The 16102-nt window shown below is 38.9% G+C and overlaps 1 non-coding gene across 1 annotated transcript; it reads right to left on the minus strand.

The window, feature by feature from the left end:
- Positions 1–15543: 15543 nt before the first annotated feature.
- TRNAS-UGA lies at positions 15544–15625 on the minus strand. Its single transcript has one exon. It is a non-coding gene; the product is annotated as a tRNA-Ser (tRNA).
- Positions 15626–16102: the final 477 nt, after the last annotated feature.

The following is a 16102-nucleotide window of genomic DNA, read 5'->3' on the forward strand; positions in this document are numbered from 1 at the left end:
CTGTATTGGATTGGTTAATCAAATAATGATAGTGTTAGGTTGAGTAGGATTATTTTCATATCTTGATTAAATCAATGATTAGGTTGGCTAATGATCTCATGAATGGATTAATTCATTGTTACATGTAGATCAATAAAATAGGATTAATTTGGGCAATTAAATTCAGATTAGCTAATTAAAGAACTATAAGAAGCATGTTGATTGAGGAATAAGAATTTGGAAAGAAATTAATCAGTGGGTGGATTAATTATCTGATCGATTATAGGTTGTTTAAATTAGGGTTCTTCTAATCGGGTTAAGGTTTAAGTTTTCATTACCCGATCTACGGTAAATTAAGTTTTTTATTATGTTATTAGTTGCAGGTTTTTGATTCAGGTCAAGAGCCTAGATTAGAAGATATTCAGAGTGACCTACACATAGAGGCAGGTACTTTCTTCCCTTGCTTTCATAGTTCATTGACCTTAGTGCATGACTTATTATTCTAGTTGATAGTTGTATTTACCTTGACTCTATTCGCTCTTGCTTCTTAAGCTCGATCTTTTATTACTTGATTTGGTATATTAATTTATTTTGATATCCTCGCAGCCTAGTTGTTATGCATGCAACTTATGACCATTTATACTCATACCATTATGCTAGCGACACTATACCATAGCATAGCGGTAGAATATTGAACTAAGTTACTAGCTTGATATTTATTCATGCCCGGGTATTAGTAGGACCATACTGTATTGTAAGATATTGAGTATTCTACTATACTTTGATTGTTATTTAGGCTCATGCCTAAAGGTTAGTGAGATTAGATCTACATTGTTATACTCTATCGACCATTATCTCTCATTCGTGGTTGAGAGAGTCGTCAGCGACCCTTGATATACCCCATTCGTGGTTGAGACACTAGTTGATAGTCATCACACTCAAAGGGCAAGAACTGAGTAGGAACAGACGCCTGATGAAGGAACACATGACCAGTTTTGACAATATGACGATGATAGCGTTTAGATAAACTATTATGTTTAGGAGTATGAGGAGGAATAGTTAGGTGAGAGATTCCATGAAAACTAACAAATTCTTTGAGTGCAAGAAACTCTCCACCATTGTCAGTATATAAGGTGAGGATAGGATGATTAAACTATTTCTCGATAAGAGACTTAAAACATCGGAATATAGAAACGATATTCGATTTACATTTTAAGGAATATAACCAAATATATTTACTGTGATGATTAACAAATATAATGTAATATTTATATCCATTACATGAGAGAATCGGAGAAGTCCAAACATCAAAAAATATTAGATTAAGGGGAAATTGTGAAGATAATAATGAGTCATGAAAGGTAATTTACAAGAATTACATTAAAAATGACAAACTAAAGAAGCAGATCAAGTCAACGACTTAGACACGATTAACTGACATAAGACTCGAGTAGACGGATAACCCAGACAACTATGTCAAACAGGACGAGAAACAATAGAAGAAGAAAACACCAGTGGTGGAGAAGGAATGGATGCAAACCAAGAGTAGACATCGCCTTTAAGTATACCTTGGTGGAGAATAGCCCCTGTGTGAGAATCCTTCACCTGAAAACCAAAGAAAGAAAAAATAACAATGACATCATTAGTTTTATAGAGTTGGGAGACAGTCAAAGGTTTTTATTAATTGATGGAACACAAAGGGGATTTGGAAACTTTAAAGAAGAAGGGGTAGAGGGTGGTAAGAGACAACATGTGTGAGTAATGGGAAGTCCAACACCATTACCAACAACAACACCATTAGAACCAACATATGGAGCATGCAGAGAGACATTAGAGAGATCAGAAGTTACATGTGTTCGTACACCGGGGTAGTTTTGATGTGGTCAATCAAGTTCAGTTAGGTCATGTTGTATTTGATCCTTGTGTCTAAGTGTGCAGGAGCTTAAGAACATATGAAGTTGAGCAAAAGATGCAGCTAGCGAGAAGGATGGCACGAGAAGGGAGTCGACGGGCTCAATGCATCTAAGAGACGAGAGGCTGCGGAAGAGTGCATTGGCGGATGAGAAGGACACGCGCGGTGGTCCGAGGGACGAGAAGCCAGGAACGAATGTTGCTCAAGGAGAAGGTCGAAGTTAGGTTCGGGTTGTTGTTGCAATATTCTCTAAGTCAAAGTTGACCTGGTTGACTGAGCTTGAATTGGGTCAAGCTCGAGTCTTGATGTTTGGGTTTCGATGTTTGACAATACATGTAGACAACACATGGAGATTGCAGGTGTGATTGTTCATGTCGAAAGATTGTGAAGGAGAGTCAAGTAGGTCAAGGTTGACTGGATACTTGACTGGAAAATCCTGGTGAGTGAAGTCAGGCAGTTATGGAAAGTCCTAGTGAGTGAAGCTAGGCAGAAGAAAAGTCCTGGTGAGTGAAGCCAGGCAGTTATGGAAAGTCCTAGTGAGTGAAGCTAGGCAGAAGGAAAGTCCTGGTGAGTGAAGCCAGACAGTTATGGAAAATCCTGGTGAGTGAAGTCAGGTAAAAGACCTAGTGAGTGAAGCTAGGCAGAAGAAAATCCTGGTGAGTGAAGCCAGGTAAAAGACCTAGTAAGTGAAGCTAGGCAGTAAGGAAAGTCCTGGTGAGTGAAGCCAGGCAGATGAGAAGTTCTGGTGAGTGAAGCTAGGCAGAAGGGAAGTCCTGGTGAGTGAAGTCAGGCACAGAAAATCCAGATGGATCAAGGTTGATCGGACATCTGGTGTTGGAAAGACCAAGTAGGTCAAAGGGATTGACCGGATACTTGGCACGAAAAAATCCAGATGGGTCAAGATTTGACCAGACATCTGGTGAAAGTCCAAGTGGTTCATGGAGGACCGGACACTTGGCACGAGGAGAAAAGTCCAAATGGGTAAAAGGGATTGACCAGACACTTGGTGAGGGAGTCCTGGCAGGTCAAGGATGACCAGATGCTAGGCATGATGTACCAACAGGTCATGGTTGACCGGAGGTGGGTTTAGGGGATGTTTGGACTTGATTTGGCAAGTCTTACATGGGCTGGATCGATCAGTCGATCGATTGACTCATGCCCAATCGATCGGTTGATCGATTGGGTGAGTCCCACGGAAGGAGAACCTCCCAATCGATTAGTGGATCGATTGGGGAGAATCGCCGATCGCACAGAAAGCCTCCCAATTGATCGGCCGATCGATTGGGAGCCTCCAATCGATCGGCTGATCGATTGGGAGTTGCGATTTTACGCGATAAGCCCTGGATCAATCAACCGATCGATCCAGGAGATTCCTAAGAGCACAGAGGCACTCTGGATCGATCGGCCGATCGATTCAAAGCCTCCCCAATTGATTGGGAGCAATCCGATCGATTGGGATTCGACCGTTGGCGTCGATTAAAGTCGTTGTCGAGCTCTTGCTCCTCCAACGCTTGCACTGTTCATCTCCGATCTTCACAGCGACTTCACAGCCACTTCTCCACAGCTCTCACGCCAGATCTTGAATGTTCTTGGAGGCTTGTGTTGTTGCACGCCCAAGTTAAGAGGCGAGGAAGAAGCTAGGGTTAGGGTTTCTTGTGCATATCTTGTAAGCTTTTGCTTGTATTGTATTTCCCTTCCCTTTCTTCTTGTATTGTGAGCTTGTAGGACTTCTCCGCCTTCGGTAGTTACCGAAAATGAGTTTTTTCATAGTGGAGGGTGCGTGAGTGTGTGGATCCTTGGATTAGTCACCTCTTCTTGAGGTGGATATCAAGTAAATCCCTAGTGTTAGCGTTGTGTATTTGTTTCTTTGTATTTTCCGCTACATATCATCGCAAGAAGCAAGCAACGACGAGCACGAGATCGCACCGAGCTACTCACCCCCCCTCTAGCTACCTTTTGGTCCTAACAAGTGGTATCAGAGCAAGGCCGCTCTTCATCGGAATCATCACCGGAAGGGGCAACAAAGCTAGGGGGTGAAGAAGTTGAAGCAATTCTACAAGTCGAAGACTTCATCAAAAAGGCTCAACTTTAAGATGGAATTCCGAGATGGACTCGGATTCGACTCAAGGGTGCCTCCACCATATGTATCCACGAGTTTCGATTCTTGAAAATCAAGAATTGAAAATTTCCTTATGATGGAGATAGAGCAATGGTTTGCTCTAATAGAAGGCTTCGAAGCTCCAAATAATTCAAAGGGAAAAATTCTCAAGAGGAGCAAGTGGAGCCAAGAACAAATCCAAAGGTGTGAGGCTAATAACAAAGTGACCAAGCTTTTGGTCAATCTATTGCCGAGCAACATCTTGGAGAAATTGGAGAATTTGAAGATGTCAAAGAGCTTTGGAGCAAATTGGCCAAGCTTCATGAAGACCCCGCCACTATACAAAACCAAGACAAATCCACAGAGGATGACTCATTGGAGCAAGATCAAGAGGAGGAGAATTCTGAAGTTGAGAGATGCTCAACTTTCGAAGAAGAGGTTCAAAAAGCTTCATCTTCAAAGGAATGCAATGAAAAGAGTAAAGAGGGAGCATACTCTTTATTCCATGTACAAGATGAAGATGATGAGGCCTCCACCTCTAGGATTGAGGGGGAGCAATTTTCATTGACACTGGATCAAGAAGAAGAAGAAGAAGTCTCCACATCCGGGTCAAGAGAAGAAGAGGATGAAGAAGCTTCCACCTCCACAAGTCAAGTCAAATCCATTGGAGTAGCACCATTATCGGAACAAGAGGAAGCGTCTACCTTCGGATCAAAAGGAGAAGCTGTCATCCCTACACATGAAGGTATAAATGTTTTAATTAAAAATAAAAATCATATTATATGTTTTGAGTGTAGGGAACATGGACACTACAAGAGCAAGTGCCCTAAATTGGCCAAGAAGAAGGGCCAAGTGGTACCAAAGGGCAAGGAGAAGCCCAAAGAAACCGCTCCCGGAACAAAGAAGAGCAAGGAGCACATTGTGTGCTTCTCTTTCAATCAAAGGGGACACTATCGGAGTCAATGTCCCAAGGGGAAGAAAGCGGTCAAGGCTCAAGGAGGAAACATGTGTCAAGGGGGAGCCTCCAAGGTAAAACAAAAGGTATCATTTTTTGAGCCTACCCCTTTAAATAATAGTAAAAAACATGTTAGTTCTAATTTATATCATTTTAATGTTATTTATCATAAAAATAGGGAGCATGATTGCATTAAAGAAAAATATATGACTCTCCATGCTAAGACTACCACACCTAGGGTTAGGAAGGTAGGTAAAAGGTTAGGCAATAACAATAAGGACCATAGTTATAAGCCTAGAAATAAAAATGCTCAAGGATTTAAAGAAAAATCAAAATCTAGGGATTTATGGGAAGAAAATCAAGTCTTAAGGTCAAGGCTTGATAAAATGGAAAAGACCATAAAAAGGATGGAAAATATCCTAAAATGGTAAAATGAGCAAAACCTAGGTTTAGCACTACAAGGGTCATCCACGGGCCATAGGAGTTTGGGATACAAACCTAAAACCAAAAGGGATGTGCCTTCTTATCATATGGTTCCATATAATTATGGAATCAACCCTAGGTCAAATGGTCAAATCAAAAATACAAGAGAAGTTATCCCTAGAAGTATTTTTGCAACAACAAACGTGACTAAGACTTCTAAGAAGTCTAAGAAAGTCACTAAGAAGGTCACAAGGGAAGCAATTCCTAGGGTTGACCTAGAAAAGATGACTAAGGCTTCTAAGAAGCCAAACAAGATCACTAGGAAGGTATCTAAGGAAGATATTCCTAGTGAGTACCTAGAGCATCCAAGGAGCACCAATAGGTTTTGGGTTCCTAGGAGCATTTTCTCTACCCCTTAGATGGGTTAGAGAGTGTCAACTCCGATTAGAAGGGTAGTTAACCCAACTTTGATGAAGTTGACACTCGGGGAGCATTTTCAAGGTTATTATTAACCTTTGAAAATGATGAGGATTATGGCTTACTCTTGGAAAGAGTAAGATGTGTCATAATGTGAGAAGTTTGATTTTAAAATTAAATTGGCACATTTGGGAAAATCATAAGAACTACCAAGTTGGGATTGTGGTATGTTCTTAGGAAATTAAAGACAACTTAAACCTTAACTTAATGTGTTACTCTTTAAAAGAGTAAATTTGTGCCAAAAATTTGAGGAATATATGTAATCTAAATTGGCAAAAAAAAAAAATATAAAAGCAAAAGAAATGTCAAATTTGGGTGTTGGCATTTTCTTGGGAAGTCATGGGTAATCTAGGACTTAAGTTAAGTTAGCTAAGGTTTTAGGATACTTAGATAGTTATTCTAGATATTTTATTTATGCTAATTTGTCATGCTTTGTTTGCCCATCATATGTCATGACATCATGTTTTACATTCATATTTTATTATGAAAAATACAAAAATACCATGTCATGACACACATACATCATGTAGTTCTAGGAAATCTTTCCTTTGAAAATTATTTATCTTTGATGTATGTCATATTGCATCATGCATAAATTTTAAATTCCTTGAAATTAATGACAAATGACATTTGTTAACAAGTAACATCCTTAGTGGATGTTCATAACCTAAAAATGCCTAGGTAGATATGCATGATCCCTAGATTAGGGCAAAGCTAAAGTTTACATCTCACTAAGAACTATAAGGTGACTTGTATGTGTTTTTGTACACATTAGATACAAGTGAGATGTTAGGATGATGAACAAAACTCAAGATGTTGATTTAGTACATTCCTTTGAGTTTTAAGTTCATCAAAACACATAGTTATGTGTTTTCCAATTATTGGGAAAGCTAATGTACAAGTCATGTGCATTGAGCCCAAAGAACATGGTTGGATATTGGTTTTGAAAATGATTTTAAATATATTTTGGAAAACCTTGATGAAGACTATCTTTTGATAGTAATCATCATTGAATAGTTGAGCATAAACTTGGAAGAAAACACTAAAGTTTTTACAAGTTTCGAAGTTTGTGTCAATCTTTGAAAATAGGAAGTAATTTCATAGAAAACTATTTTCCTTAATAATATATACCCTAAGGAATGTCTACATGAATTTCATGATTTTTCGATTTTTGTAGAATTTTAGGGGAGTTTCTGAAATTCACTGAAATAAATTTTCAGTTTTTCAAAGCTCCAATCAATCACCCGATCGATTGGAGTGCCTCAATCGATCGGGCGATCGATTGAGAGGAGTTTTCCCGCGAGCAGAAGCTTGCTGGATCGATTAGTCGATCGATCCACACAGTCTGAATCGATCAGTGGATCGATTCAGCAGGGTTCAATCGATTGAGACCCAACTCCAATCGATTGGGGATGCTGATTTTGGCTAGGAAAGCTTATTTTCAGCATTTTAAACTATTTTTAGTCTATAAAACCATTCCTAACCTCTCAAAATACATTTGTATACATTTAGGGGGAGTTTTCATGATGAAAACAAGGATGAATTGGTTAAGGAAGACTAAGTAGAGGTTTAGGTTGAGGTTTGGTTTCAATATCGAATTTTTTAACCTCAAAACTTCAAAATTTGGGTTTCCTAAAAGTTTAGGAATTCCAAGTCATTATTGGTGCAATGACAGAAGTTACGTGTATATCTTTAGGGGGAGTTACTCTTTCAAGACATGAAAATTTATTTTTCATACACCTTGGAAGGTGGTTAACCTTCTTTAGCGAAAATGCTCAAGGTTGGGCATTTGAATATAATGGAGAGTGGATAACTTCATTATTCAAGTGGTATATGCTCAAGGATGAGCGTTAAGAATAATGAAGGGTATGGGGCCTTCGTTATTGTGTTGTGAACAACGAGTGAAGTTGTAAACAACATTGGGTAACTCTTCAGGGGGAGAGTTTCTTGATGTGTGCCAATAGGGGGAGAATGTGTGGTTAAGTTAGGCCTTCATTACCTAAAGAGGGAGTTTGCCCTCTCTGTGGTTAAGTTAGGCTTTCATTACCTAAAGAGAGAGTTTGCCCTCTAGAAAAGGAAGAGAATGAAGGAAACCATCATTCTTACATTGGCATGAAGGAGAGTTGAGGCTATGAGATTAGCCTAACTTAAAGGTATTGTCAAAAATCAAAAAGGGGGGGATTGTTGGTGCAATATTCCCTAGGTCAAGGTTGACCTGGTTGACTGAGCTTGAATTGGGTCAAGCTCGAGTCTTGATGTTTGAGTTTCGATGTTAGACAATACATGTAGACAACACATGGATATTGCAGGTGCGATTGTTCATGTAGAAAGATTGTGAAGGAGAGTCAAGTAGCTCAAGGTTGACTGGATACTTGACTGGAAAATCCTGGTGAGTGAAGCCAGGCAGTTATGAAAAGTTCTAGTGAGTGAAGCTAGGCGGAAGGAAAGTCCTGGTGAGTGAAGCCAGGCAGTTATGGAAAGTCCTAGTGAGTGAAGCTAGGCAGAAGGAAAATCCTGGTGAGTGAAGCCAGGCAGTTATGGAAAATCCTGGTGAGTGAAGCCAGGTAAAAGACCTAGTGAGTGAAGCTAGGAAGAAGAAAATCCTGGTGAGTGAAGTTAGGTAAAAGACCTAGTAAGTGAAGCTAGGCAGTAAGGAAAGTCCTGGTAAGTGAAGTCAGGCAGATGAGAAGTCCTAGTGAGTGAAGCTAGGCAGAAGGGAAGTCCTGGTGAGTGAAGCCAGGCATAGAAAATCCAGATGGATCAAGGTTGATCGGACATCTGGTGTTCGAAAGACCAAGTAGGTCAAAGGGATTGACTGGATACTTGGCACAAGAAAATCCAGATGGGTCAAGGTTTGACCAGACATCTGGTGAAAGTCCAAGTGGTTCATGGAGGATCGGACACTTAGCACGAGGAGAAAAGTCCAAGTGGGTAAAAGGGATTGACCAGACACTTGGTGAGGGAGTCCTGGCAGGTCAAGGGTGACCAGATGCTAGGCATGATGTATCAACAGGTCATGGTTGACCAGAGGTTGGTTTAGGGGGCATTTGGACTTGATTTGGCAAGTCTTACATGGGCTAGATCAATCAACTGATCGATTGGCTCATGCCCAATTGATCGGTTGATCGATTGGGTGAGTCCCGCGGAAGGAGAACCTCTCAATCGATCAATGGATCGATTGGGGAGAGTCGCCGATCACACAGAAAGCCTCCCAATCGATCGGTCGATTGATTGGGAGCCTCTAATCGATCGGCTGATCGATTAGGAGCCGCGATTTTGCGCGATAAGCCCTGGATCGATCAACCGATCGATCCAGGCGATTCCCAAGAGCACAGAGGCACTCTGGATCGATCGGTCGATCAATCCAAAGCCTCCCCAATTGATTGGGAGCAATCCGATCGATTGGGATTCGATCGTTAGCTTCGATTAAAGTCGTTGTCGAGCTCTTTCTCCGCCAACGCTTGCACTGTTCATCTCCGATCTTCACAGCGACTTCACAGCCACTTCTCCACAGCTCTCACGCCAGATCTTGAATGTTCTTGGAGGCTTGTGCTGTTGCATGTCCAAGTCAAGAGGCGAGGAAGAAGCTAGGGTTAGGGTTTCTTGTGCATATCTTGTAAGCTTTTGCTTGTATTGTATTTCTCTTCCCTTTCTTCTTGTACTGTGAGCTTGTAGGGATTCTTCGCCTTCGGTAGTTACCGAAAATGAGTGTTTTCATAGTGGAGGGTGTGTGAGTGTGTGGATCCTTAGATTAGTCACCTCTTCTTGAGGTGGATACCAAGTAAATCCCTAGTGTTAGCGTTTTAAATTTGTTTCTTTGTATTTTCCGCTGCATATCATCGCAAGAAGCAAGCAATGACGAGCACGAGATCGCGCCGAGCTATTCACCCCTCCCCCCCCTCTAGCTACATTTCGGTCCTAACACGGGTGAGCTCAACTCTAGTTAGCCGGAACATCACCCACGCGAAGAGATCGGTAAAGGAGCTGATCTGCTGTATGGAAGGTGCCTTCCAGCCTTTAAAGGCGACTTCCAATAGCCGTTAGTCACGGATATAGTTTTATCCACAGTGAATAAAACTTATCCGATGGAAGGCGCCTTGGACCTCATTGGAGGTATCTTCAAGCTGCAGATAGAGTTTTCCATGGGCTATAAAAAGACCCCTGGATTTAAGAAATAATGAACAACTGAACTACAAGTCTTGTATTCACTTTCTAGTCATTTTGTGAGCTGTCAACGTCTGAAAGAGGCTACTATACCTTCAACAAAAGAGTATTTCTATTGGAGCTTTCTTCAACGCCTTGGATTAACAACCACCTACGTTGTAACTAAGTAAATAGATTGCCCTCTTACTTTTCTTTAATTGTTTAATTTTATTATGCTTTTTATTATTATTGTGCTACTAATCAAATGAAAAGAACGAGAAGGTGCTTATTCTTTTTTAGAAAATTCACCCCCCTCTTGCCGAGCTCGTTGCGTCAACAAGTGGTATCAGAGTTCAACCACTTTAAATGGACTAACCGCCGACTGAAGTACAAAAATGACAGTCGGACCAAATATTTATCTGCCAAAGTTTGAGGGAGACTTCTCGAAACAGAAACGTTGGATGGAGGTATTTTTTTAAAACAGATTTTGAAATTCTCTTAATTATGAAATATGATTTTATAGCCCCCACAGACCAACAAGGAGCTGTGAAAGAGGAGCATTTGTGGACAAAGAAAGAACAAGCGGACTTTGTAGCTAACGGACGAGCCAAATTTCATCTACTGAGCATGCTACCTCCGCATGAAGTTAGCAGAATCGGTGCCTATGAATCAACAAAGGATCTTTGGGAGAAGTTTCTGGAGCTATACGAAGGAACGCCCGAAGTAAAGCTCGCGAGACGGGACCTGCTCCAGAACCAAATCAACAACCTCCAAATAGTAGAAGGTGAATCAGTTGCTCATCTACATCGAAGAATCAAAGACCTAATCACTGGATTAACAAACTTTGGAGAAACGGTAACTAATCAGGACGTGTATAGGTATACCTTAAATGCATTCCCAAGAACACCGGAATGGACATCTATAGTAAACTCCTACTATATCTCCAAAAATCTCGAGGTAAGTATATTAGAAAATCTTTTTCCCACTTTTGAATTACACAAGTCTTGGTGTGCAGGACAAAGAAAGTGACCAAGTCAGAATCTAACATTACAAGCCCAGAAGGGCAGACCAGATTCAGACTTTGAAGCATCCATCAATGCAGATGAAGCCGCATTATTGGTAAGGAAATGTAATAGATTTATTAAATCTAATAAATTAAAGTTGTAAATAAAAAATGAATTTAAGAGAAAAAGAAAGATTCGATGTTATAATTACCAAGAAGAAGGGTACATCAAGGATAATTGCCCCAAACTGAAATAGTAGAAAGACAAGGGCAAAAGACCAATAAGATCAAAGCTCAAGAATTTAAAGGCAACATGGGATGAATCTTTGTCCTCCAAGTCTAAGATCGAGGACTACGTCGAACTAGCCCTACTAGCCGACCACCAAGAAGAAGATGAAAGTAGTTCAGAGATGAGCATTAATGAAGGGGAGGATCTTCAAAAGAAAGCTGCGATGTGTAGGATCGAAAAGGATTTATATGTCTCCACAATTGTATGATATTGTCTACTTTAAGCGTAAGCCCTCATGATTTTGCTCTTGGGTTGTACCCAAAAGGCCTCATGCTAATGGAGATATCTTTTTCTTATAAACCCATGATCTTTTTCATATATTTTCAATGTTGGACTATGTTTGTAACCTTACAACCCCAACAATCCCCCCTCAAACAAAGAACCACAGGGTTCCCTCAAGCATCAGGTCACTCTTGACCTGCTGAGGGTCCCCTCAAGCATTGGGTCACTAACCTACTCAGGGCCTCCCCTCGAGCATCGGGTCACTCTTGACCTGCTTAGGGTCCCCTCAAGCATTGGGTTACTGACCTGCTCAAGGCCTCCCCTACTTCGTTCAAGGTTTCATCCACATGGTTCGATCTTGGATCATGGCTTTGGCTCGTGCTTCTTCTGGCAGTTAGTCAGTTGAAGAGCGACCTCGCTCTGATACCAATTATAGGATCAAAAAAATTTAGATATCTCCACAATGGTATGATATTGTCCACTTTGGGTTAAGCCCTCATGTTTTTGCTCTTGGGCTCTACCCAAAAGGCCTCATGCCAATGAAGATATCTTTTTCTTATAAACTCATGATCTTTTCCATGAATTTTCAATGTGAGACTATATTTGTAACCTTATAACCCCAACACGATGAAGGAGAAGCATTAGAACACGAGGTAAGGTACGTGTCTTACCTCCTGAAAGGTTATTTCAATTTATTAAGGTACTCTCTAAGGATTTAGTAAAACTAGAAAGAGAAAATGCTAAGATAAAACTAACCTTAGCTATTTCATGTCCCATAATAATGTATGATAATCTAAGAATAGAATATGATAAATTGAAAGCACAAATAGAAAAACTAGAAAAGGACTATGCGTGTTTGAATTCGAATAGTTATAAAAAATTTAAATTTAAAAATTATGGTAGAATCAACCGGTACATTAGAAATCACCAGGGGTAGATCAGAAAAATCCCTAGAAATTATGTACTTCCAAAATATTTAATAAATCCAATAGGTAGGAATTTATATTGGGGTTCAAAATCTTTTTTAGCTTAAAATTTATGTTTATAGAAATAGACTCAATTAGAAAAATATTTTTTTCTGTTCATATTTCGAGTTAAAATTTTTTCTAAACTATTCGATGATTTAATCTACCAACAGAAATTTTTTCAAATTTTTTTTTTATTGTTGAGTATTTTTTTTTAACGGAAAACATACTATGAGATTTAAAATTATTTTATTGACTAAAAATTTGAAAATCTTATTTTTATGTGATAAAATATAATATTATTTGTTAAAAGAAATTTGAAATTAAAAATTCAAAATAAATAGAAATTTGAAAACTTTTATTTTTCTGCCATTAAACAAAGATTTCTTGTTATGTATTCGTAGAAATTCTTGAAAACATATCAATTTACTGAAAATTCTTGTTATGTACTATTAGAAATTTATATCAAAATTTTCTACTATTTATGTTATTTTTCCTTTTTTTTTTATTTGATCAAAGGGGGAAAAATATGTACAAATTAAGGGGGAGTAAGGACATTTTTTTTTTTTTTTTACAAAGTTTGCAATTTTTATTAACTCGCTTAATTCCCATAATCTTTATCTTTGTATTTATTTTTGCAATTAACTTATTTAATTTATTGCTTTACTTATTATATTTTTAACTCTAACTTCAACTTGGGTTGATGCACATCAAAAATGGGGAGATTATTAGTACCCCGGGATAGTTTTGATAGGGTCAATAAGTTTAGTTAGGTTGTATTATGTTTGATCCTTATATCTAAGTGTGTAGGATCTTAGGAACACAAGAAGTTGAGCGGAAGACACAGCTAGCGAGAAGGATGACACGGGAAGAGAGTTGAAGGACTCGATGCATCCGAGGAACGAGAGGTTGCGGAAGAGTACACCGACAGACGAGAAGGACATGCATGGCAATCTGCGGGATGAGAAATCGGGAAGGAAGGCTGCTCGAGGAGAAGGTCGGAGTTGGGTTCGAGTAAACTCGTACTTTGGTTAGCCAGATCATCACCCACGTGAAGAGATCAGCAAAGGAGCTGATCTATTGTATGGAAGGCACCTTCCATGGATGGAAGACACCTTCGATGAATAGTACAAATGCACCTTACAGCTTTTGAAGGCGTCTTCCGATAGCCATTAGCCGTAGATAGAGTTTTATCCACAGCGGATAAAACTTATCTAATAGAAGATGCCTTGGACCTCATTGGAGGCGCCTTTAAGTTGCGGATAGAGTTTTCCAAAAGCTATACAAAGACTCCTAGACCTAGAAAATAATGAACAACTGAACTACAAGTCTTGTATTCACTTCCTAGCCATTCTATGAGCTATCAACATCTGTAAGAGGCTACTTCGCCTTCAACAAAGGAGTTTTTCTAGTGAAGTTTTCTTCAACGCCTTGGATTAACAACCACCTAGATTGTAACCAAGTAAATAGATTGTCCTCTTATTTTTCTTTAATTGTTTAGTTTTATTGTTCTTTTTATTATTATTGTGCTACTAAAATCAAAAGAACGAGAAGGGGTTTATTTTTTTTGGGCAATTCATGCTGGCCCCGCTACGTCAACAACATGATAGGTGATGCCAGAGTCAATGATCCAATCAAATGAAGAGGGTGATGTCATAGTATAGGCAGCAACGGACAAATTAGGTGGCCCATAGATAGCACGAGATGAGCCAATGGGAGGCATAGGGGCATAGGAGTAGGAGCGAGCTGATACGAAAAATCAGGGCAGCATTGAGCAGAATGACCATGACTACTGCACAACTGACAACATCCAAGATACGGACGTGAGACACGCTGGCCCTGTGCTGGAGAGTGTGGCTGCTGCCGCGGTCGGGAGGACCATAAACCAATGGGACAAGCACCGTTGGGTGGATGAGCCACGACATGTGGATAAGGCAGTCGGCGTGACGAGGCAACAGATCAAAATCAGGGTGAGCAATTGCTGGAAGAGTGCTTTGCGTATCCCTACGAGCGACATGATGAGCTTCATGATTGAGGAGCTTCTCATGGAGTTCCTCAAATGAGATTGCAGAGTCTCAGACTTGAATAACATGTATGAGTTCCTTATAGTCATCATTAAGACCATGAAGAACTTTGATGGTGAGGTCTTCAATATCAAGAGGGGCATTCATGAGTGCCAATTCATCATACTTGGATTTAATAAACTATATAAATTCAGTAATAGATTGAGAACCTTTAACTGGATTGTGAAGTTGTGTTTTGAGTTGTATAATACGATCACGGGAGGGCGTGCCATAAGTGAGAACAAGAGTGTTCCAAGCATCACGAGATGTGTGAGCAATAGCAATAAACAAAATTAAGGATGGAGAAAGATATTCAATAATAACATTCAATATGAATTGATCTTGATGAATCTAGGCATGATATGTGAGATTCAGAGTCTAAGCACTGTCAACAATATGTAGTTTGTCTGGACAAGAGTGAGAACCATCAACAAACTCAAGTAAATCATAACTAGTGAGGAGGGTCGTGAATTGAAGACGTCATTAGAGATAGTTGGATGAAGTCAGCTTCAAGAGTGCATGAGCAGCAACATTAAAGAAGATCGGGGTGGTTGAAGGTGCAACCATAGGAGCGACTACTTGAGAGAGAGAGAGTAGGCGGCGGCTATGCATGGCTAGGGTTAGGGTTTGTGGCACAGGCATGAGGGCTTTGGTACCATGAGAAATGTATTGAAAAAATATATTTTTTAATATTCAAGAATAATGATACAAGGTATATTTATATACATCATAAAAAGATAAAGATAAAAAGAAAATATATAAAAAAAAAATTATGTACTATATATATATATTCCAAGATATCCTAATAAAATATACTTATAAATTATATGAATTAGTCGATGTTTTTGTAGTTTAGTTTAGTTTAAAATATCAATAAGACCTAGCATAATATCTCAGGGTTGGACGAGAGTCGTCTGACTGATTTACTCCGATGACACCTTCAAAATTAATTGGTAAATAAATAAATCGTGAATATGGCATTAGGCTGAATATAATATATAAATTAAAAAAATTCGTCGACAGCAGGGTTCGAACCTGCGCGGGCAAAGCCCAACAGATTTCAAGTCTGTCTCCTTAACCACTCGGACATATCGACACGTTGGAAACTAATTATATTTAAAATATATATTTAATGTTACAGTATTCGAATGCAAGTTATTTATTTATTTATTTTTGTCATGGACGGGGATCGTTTATTTATATATTTTTTTTATTTTAAAATTAAGGCATTCGTGCATTATTAATTAAGAAGTGAAATATGCCAAAGTCAAAATATTTAGATGCAAATAATCAAATTTAAGTAAAAAAATTAAATCATATTGTAATTTGATTTAAAAAATAAATAAAATCAACTTACCTTATTATGTTTGTGAACTGTTATGGTGTCATTAAGGTGTGAGAGACTTCAAAAGCAATATAATCATAAAAAAACATTGAAGTGAAAATCATATCATCATACAAATCAACTAATTGGAAACCAAGAAAAGTAAAATTTGTAATATTTTTTGAAATTAAAGGATAAATTGTTAAAAAATTGATTTGATAAATTGTGACATTTTATAAGGTGAAGGCA

This window comes from Zingiber officinale, chromosome 10B, assembly GCF_018446385.1.
Source record: "Zingiber officinale cultivar Zhangliang chromosome 10B, Zo_v1.1, whole genome shotgun sequence".
Classification (NCBI taxonomy): Eukaryota; Viridiplantae; Streptophyta; class Magnoliopsida; order Zingiberales; family Zingiberaceae; genus Zingiber; species Zingiber officinale.